The sequence below is a fragment of the Pteropus alecto genome, unplaced genomic scaffold (genome assembly GCF_000325575.1).
Source record: "Pteropus alecto unplaced genomic scaffold, ASM32557v1 scaffold94, whole genome shotgun sequence".
NCBI lineage: Eukaryota > Metazoa > Chordata > Mammalia > Chiroptera > Pteropodidae > Pteropus > Pteropus alecto.
In genome coordinates this window covers 11,269,251-11,276,047 of record NW_006437736.1, presented here as the reverse complement: position 1 = coordinate 11,276,047, position 6,797 = coordinate 11,269,251, and the positions used below count along the sequence as shown (strand labels likewise).

At 39.3% G+C, this 6,797-nt stretch overlaps 1 protein-coding gene across 2 annotated transcripts in view; it reads left to right on the top strand.

The window, feature by feature from the left end:
* The window catches only part of ELK3 (ELK3, ETS transcription factor), a 64,312-nt gene that overhangs the window by 1,341 nt on the left and 56,174 nt on the right, over window positions 1–6,797 (top strand). The gene's annotated exons all lie outside the window — the stretch shown is intronic.

The following is a 6,797-nucleotide window of genomic DNA, read 5'->3' as shown; positions in this document are numbered from 1 at the left end:
TTTTTTTTTTTTTGGTGGGGGCGGGCGAAGGAGATGAAACACCAAGCATGTTCCAGGCATCTATTAATGAGCTCAAATCGATTTCTGAGCCTCGTTGCCTTCCTGCCAAACAAAATACCCTCTGATCTCTCTCCCCGTTTCTGTCTCTCTGTGACACACATTTATTTGGGAAAGGTCAGTTATGAGTTTCAATTTATGGGGATTATAAAATTACAAATTGTGTTAGGAGGGCATGTGGGTTAGACAGTTAAGAAAACTGTCTATAGTGTTTTTAGAGTTTCCGGTAATGATCCTGCCTGCGAAAACCGCTGATGGTCTTTCTATGCCAGATACAGAGAGGGCCTTCTGGCCTTTTTTTTTTTTTTTTTCTTTTTAAAATCTTGAAATGATGGAAATATATAGAGTTACTTAAAAGGGTAAAGAATTTGAAGGAACCCAATTGGAACTGTAGGGCTCTTTTATTGACAAGGGCATTCTGCTCTCTTGGGGGTTTCTGAAGTGTTGGCATTTCTTTTATGGTGGCAAAACATGACTTAGAAATAGCCCAATCAGCGGGACCAGGGTGTGAGTCAGTGGACGTGAGTACAGGATGTCCCTAACACTGTGCCTGGCACAGAGTAGATGCTCAGTAAATTGTTGCATTGAAAGCTCTGAGTAGGATAACAGAACTTAAACAGACGAGAAAGAAAGCTTTGCAAATACACATCATTCTGAATGAGCATTCCTTAAGGGTGGGGGTTGTAAATGTGCTGCTCTCAAGACTACATTTCTTTCAGAATAAAAAGGAGGTAATTAGAAGTCTTTATTCCAATAAGTTATTATTTGGATAGTTCTCATCTGGGAGTAATTTTGCCTCTCTGGGGGCATCTGACAATATCTGGAGACATTTTGGTTGTCATAACCAGAGGGGATGCTATTGGCATCTAGTGGGTAGAGATCAGGGATGCTGCTACATATCCAACAATGCACAGGACAGTCCCCCACAAAGAAATTTCAAGCCCCAAACGTCAGTAGTGCCCACACTGGGCAACTCTTGTTTACATCAGTGCTGATGATGACGCTTTTATATGTATTCATTCAATGAGTAGGACATTTAAAAGTTATCAGTTGTACTTTTCGCTACATGTATAACACAGTATGCATGAATTTTCTTTCCCTTCCTCTCTTTTTGGTCAGTAATATACAATAGCATGACATGTAAATGGAGATGGCATACCTTCGTGAGCTGAATTAGACCATCTCTGAACCTCGCTCACTTGGTGCTAACGCTTTTTAGACCAGAATGGCAATAGCTTAACTAGGGGAGAGCAGTGATTTTTTTTTTCCAGCCCCATTTGAATTTTGAAGAATCCTAGACATTTACTAAAGACCTCCCCTTTTTTCTTATTTAAAAAAATTAATAATTCAAAACTGCTAGTATATAGTGTATGTAACTCTGAGATCATATATTGTAATTTACATTTGTAATAACTTTTTGGAATTTGACTCTTTTCCTGAAATTGGTTTTAAAGGACTTCCAGGCAGTGCATATAAATTAAAATATTCCTTTCTTAGCTGTCAGTTATTGGATTTTGTGTTCTGTGCTACCCAATTATATTTATGTATCTCTCTGCTTCAAAAACCGATATAGTTGCAAAGCATTACCTATTGACAAACCCAAAACACTTAAAAAAACTTATTTAAGGATGTGACTTCCTGGAGTAGAGTCCTTTTTCACCGATGGTGAATTACTGCTTACTAAATTAATGGCTTTGCTCCTTTGCAGTCCAAGGGAATGATCCAACCATCTCCATGTTTCCCAGACCTGGGATTCCTCATTAAACTTTAAAAGAAATTGGTTCTCTGTTTGTTCTGGCTGTGCCCTGGCTGCAGGCAGCTGGCTTCTGCCCCTTCTTCAAGGCCTGCACCTACACGTATACATGAATGGCCCAGGTCATTTGAATGAAGGACCCTACTCCTATCAGATTTTTCTGTATGTTTTAGATAAGAGTTTTTTATGTCCTAGTTACCTATAATTCCTCTTTGCCTTTATAGATTGATTTATAACACATTTGAGATCACACTGGCATAACAAAATTTTCTGAAGCTTAATTATTTTAGTTTTTTTTTTTATGTTCTAAAAATATTAGTGTGAATTACCTTAAGAAAATTCATAAAATCACAAAGAAAAAGGCACCTCCTATAATCCCACTGTTAACATTTTGGCATATATTTTTCTGATTTTTAAAAAAATGCATGTGTGTGTATTCTTACACACACACATACACACACATAACACTTTTAATTGGAATCGCACTATGCCTTCTGTTTTCTAACTAATTTTCACTTAACATGTCCTGGAACACATTTTAATAACTATTACAGAGACCAAAATTACCACACATAGAGCTTGTATTTATTGATGTAATAAACGTGTTGACTCAGTAGGAGGTTGACATAATTTCTACATGGACTCGTTCAGTGTTTTTGTCTCTGTGGCTCCAAGTAATGTCCTAAGAATGCTGCCCTCTTGAAAGACTGAATTCATGTGTGGTGTGAAATTTGGGATTTTGATGCGTTTCTCTGTGATTTAAGAATGAGTCATGTTTTGCAGGAGAATATCAAGATGTAGTAACAGGAAGTCTAGGGCACTACACATCAAAATAGAATGTTCAATGATGAAAGAAGAGAAACTAGGTTAAACCGAAAGCATACCTTGAACTTAAGCATAAGGGGGGAGGAAGGTGCCTCTCGCACACTTGGACAACTCTTGTTTAGCACTGTTTCATTTTATGTTAGTAGCGTTTTCAAACTTTGAAATTGCTGTCTTAAGTGGATTTTCAGCTTAACATTGTTATTGCCCATGGCCAGTTTGAATCGAAATCATCTGGCTTTTGGGTTGAAACCATGGCAGCGAGACCATGATAACTCTGGTTTTGCTGCCTCTGGTGCAGCCCCATATAAGTTGAATTGTCCACATGCGTGTGTAACCTTCTGTTAATCCTAAAAGCCTGCAAAAATCATGGATCCTTCAGGTTTTTAAGTAACTATTCTCTGCAGAAATTTGACTCCTCATGATTCCTATGCACAACCAAAATAAAAATAGGCTCTCATCCATTACTGGAAACTTACATATATGTCAGTAGTTTAAAACTAAACTTTGAATAGGTCATTTCAGTAAATTGGAATTTGGTTTGAAATTTCACTAAGGTTTAACTCATTGACTGCTTTATGTGTTTTAATGTACATTTCCTGGAAAGTAATTAATTTAAATTATTCCAAGAATTGAATGGGATTATTTTATAATTTGGTTATGAGATTTATTTGCATATTTTTAAAAAATTAAGGTGGTGGTTATACTAATGTATTCTAATTCGAATTGGACTAAAATTAATTTACTCACACAGATTCTCTAAAAAAAAGTTCTAAAGCACATATTATCATAAGTATTTTTAAAGCTAACGTATCTAAGAACAATTCTTAATTCTCTACGCATAAATATGGGAGCGATGGGGTAGGTATAAAACACACTTATCTGATGTTTTCTCTTAGACCGATGAAGTAGGGGTCTTTCACTGTAAGCAACAGGGTAAGGAATCTGAGACCCCTGGTATCCTTTTTAAATTGAGGTGTAATTTACCTACATGAAAATGCACAGATCTTGAATTTACTGTATACATCCATGTAATCCCTACCTCCTCCCTCCAAGCAGAAATGATTTCCATCACCCCAAAACATTCCCTGGCTATTTTTAAAAATTATATTATGGCAATTTTATGATTCTGTCATGTAGATGATAAACCCCAGAACACCTTGATAAAAGAATGCAGTACTTTTATTTAATCTACATGGTTAAAAATCATGAGATGTGTGGATTTTCTCCTCATATGATAAGAAGAAAAGTCCCTTCTACGTTGTTTAATATCACTTAAGCTAACCAAAAAATAACATATATGCTGCAGGAAAAAGTAGATTCCCTTAAAAGCAATTGTGTTGAGAGGATATCACTTAATCTTCCTGGGCCTCCGTTTCCCGGATGGATGGTAAAGTGAATTAGAGAGGCTTTCAAGGAAAAAGTCCTATTGTACTACTTTTTTGGAGTGAAAAACTTGAATTCTTGTAAGAGCTGTGAAAGTGTAATGTGAATTTAGCTGTCATCCCCAAACAGCTGACTTTAGACATATTCAGCAATTTAACAAAGAGCTGTTTTGTGGTAGGAAAACGGATTCCCAGCAAGTTTCCCCTTCAATCCCATTTTGGCCCCTTATTGAATAACGAACACGTGGGGGAAGGTCAGTATTTGCTGTGCTTACCTTTCCTCCTTTTTCGAGGTTTGTGACAAGCACCACTTATTTCTGATGAGCCACTCCTGCCTCATTCTTGGGGACACTAGTGACTGCTTCTGGTGCTGAGTAGGCCATCACTGGGGTCAGTCCCTCCTCCTTCCTTTCCATAGTCTTTGATGATGATATCCACCCTCGACTGCCCTGTTTGGTGGCTCCCACATTCCCGCTTGCCCCTCAGTTCCCTTCTCCATCCACAAGCCAAAGCAGTCCTTTAAACACAGATCAGACCACGTCACTCCTCTGCTTAAAATCTCCCAGTGGCTTCAGCTAAGATAAAGACCAAAATCCTAGAAGTGAGCTGCAAGCTGGGATTGGGGCCAGCCACGCTGGCCTTTCCTCAATTCCTCAAATGTGAAATGTGCCCTCTGGCCACTAGGCCTTTCCCAGAGCCTCTCTCCTAGGAATCCCCTTCCCCGCCCCCCACTCCTGCTGACTTTCCTCACTCTGCTTTGCCTAGCCAATTTGTAGTCATCCTTCAGGTCTCGCCTCAACTATCTCTTCCTTCCCCGAAAAAGCATTGGTCCCCCAGATTCCCTCTGGCCACTAGGCCTTTCCCAGAGCCTCTCTCTCTTCTAGGAATCCCCTTCCCCGCCCCCCACTACTGCTGACTTTCCTCACTCTGCTTTGCCTAGCCAATTTGTAGTCATCCTTCAGGTCTCGCCTCAACTATCTCTTCCCCGAAAAAGCATCTGCTGGTCCCCCAGATTAGATCTCCCATGGTTATCTGCCCTTGGTCTTCCGAGCCCTTGTCACAGGCTTTTATATACATATACATATACGTATACGTATACGTATACATATACATATACACATACACATACACATACACATACATATACACATACACATACACATACACATACATATATTTTAAAAAATATGTTTCCTCATTACCCAAATTCTCCCTCTCCAAATTTGTGCTCTCTGAACACAGGTACTGAACAGTTTCAGAAACAGATTTCTAGAGACAGGGATGGTGTCCCCATTATTCATCAATGCTCCTTACCCAAAGCTCAGGAACCAAGTAGATTTGATAGCACAGTATCTCTCATTATCAAAGTCACTGTCTAAACCCTCGAATCCTTTGGATTCGGACAGTGAGAGATGCGTGCGCATGTGTCATGATGTCTTTCACATCTGTCGTGCACATCAGTTTGTAGGCTCCCTCTGGGCCCGCGTCTGTTTTTCTCATCCTTGTGTTTATCCCAGCATTTTGTACAAAACCTAGCACTCATTGAATTAAAAACAATCCGAAGGGGGAAAAACTTGTCAGTATAGTCCCCCCACCCCTCCCCAACGACTTCTGCTATTGGACTTGACAAAACCCTTTGTCGACATGCATAAATCCAACTTTTTCCTAGACAATAAGTTACTTGGATTAATAACAGGCATATCTCTTGGTTAACCCATGAAGACAGCCAAGAAGATCCTCTATACGTCATTTTCCAGAGCGTCTGTTCAGACTCGCAATAAAAGTCGATGTACAAAAATCAGGTTAGATTGTTAAATATCCGAGAGGATAAACTTTAGCCCTGTTGTTGGTATCAGTGTTACACCAACAGTTAAGTAATTCATAGGATAGGACAGCTTGAAAAAATCTCGGAGTAAAGTTCTTTCCACATTAAAATTAGTCATTCTGTAGCAACTGTCATTAGACCTTTATCAAGACTTCAGCGATCAAGTTTTCATCATTCCCTTGGGTTCGGTTCTATAATATTCACAGTTAAAAGTCTTGTTTCATTTATACTAACACCTGTATGTGTAGCTTCTGTTCGTACTTTTGGGGGGGTAATTAACAAATAACGTTTCTGATTGAGTTTAAAAATAGTAAAAGACTTGCGTGATTATGAAAAGATGAACAACTAAATACTTAAATTGTTTTTGGAGAAGGAAGGCTGGATCCGCTGTTAATTTCAGCTGAGTTTTGCCAGGGAGTAGTCGACAGTCAAACCCTGACAAGCCGGAATGTATGATTAAGGAGATTTTTCTTCCTGCACTTAATTGTCAGAAGAGAGCGATTAAAACAACAACAACAAAACACGCCCCGGAATTTATTCCAGGATGTGCTTCTAGGTGACTTACTGCAGGAATTCTCCTACATTGTCTGCACCTGTCAGTTCTCACCATCCTCAGAATGATGACACCAAGCCCAGGAAGATCTGAATGCTCTCTTACGCAAGAGAAGGGGCTGTAGAGGTTAAAACAGTTTCCCAACACTAATAATCAAGAAGAACACTTCCCTGGTTAATACCCAGTCAACTGGAAATGTAACTTCGCCACTATCTCCTTATTGGAGTTTGGACGGTTTGCCTTTAGAGCCAAAAATATAAACTTTGGTTGTTGGAGTTTATTTGAAAATGAAAGAGAGAAGCATTGGCAGATGACGAGGAGTGTGTGTGTGTGTGTGTGAGTGTGTGTGTGTGTTTGTGTGTGTGTGTACACGTACCTGGGTGTGCCTCCATGGATGTAGGT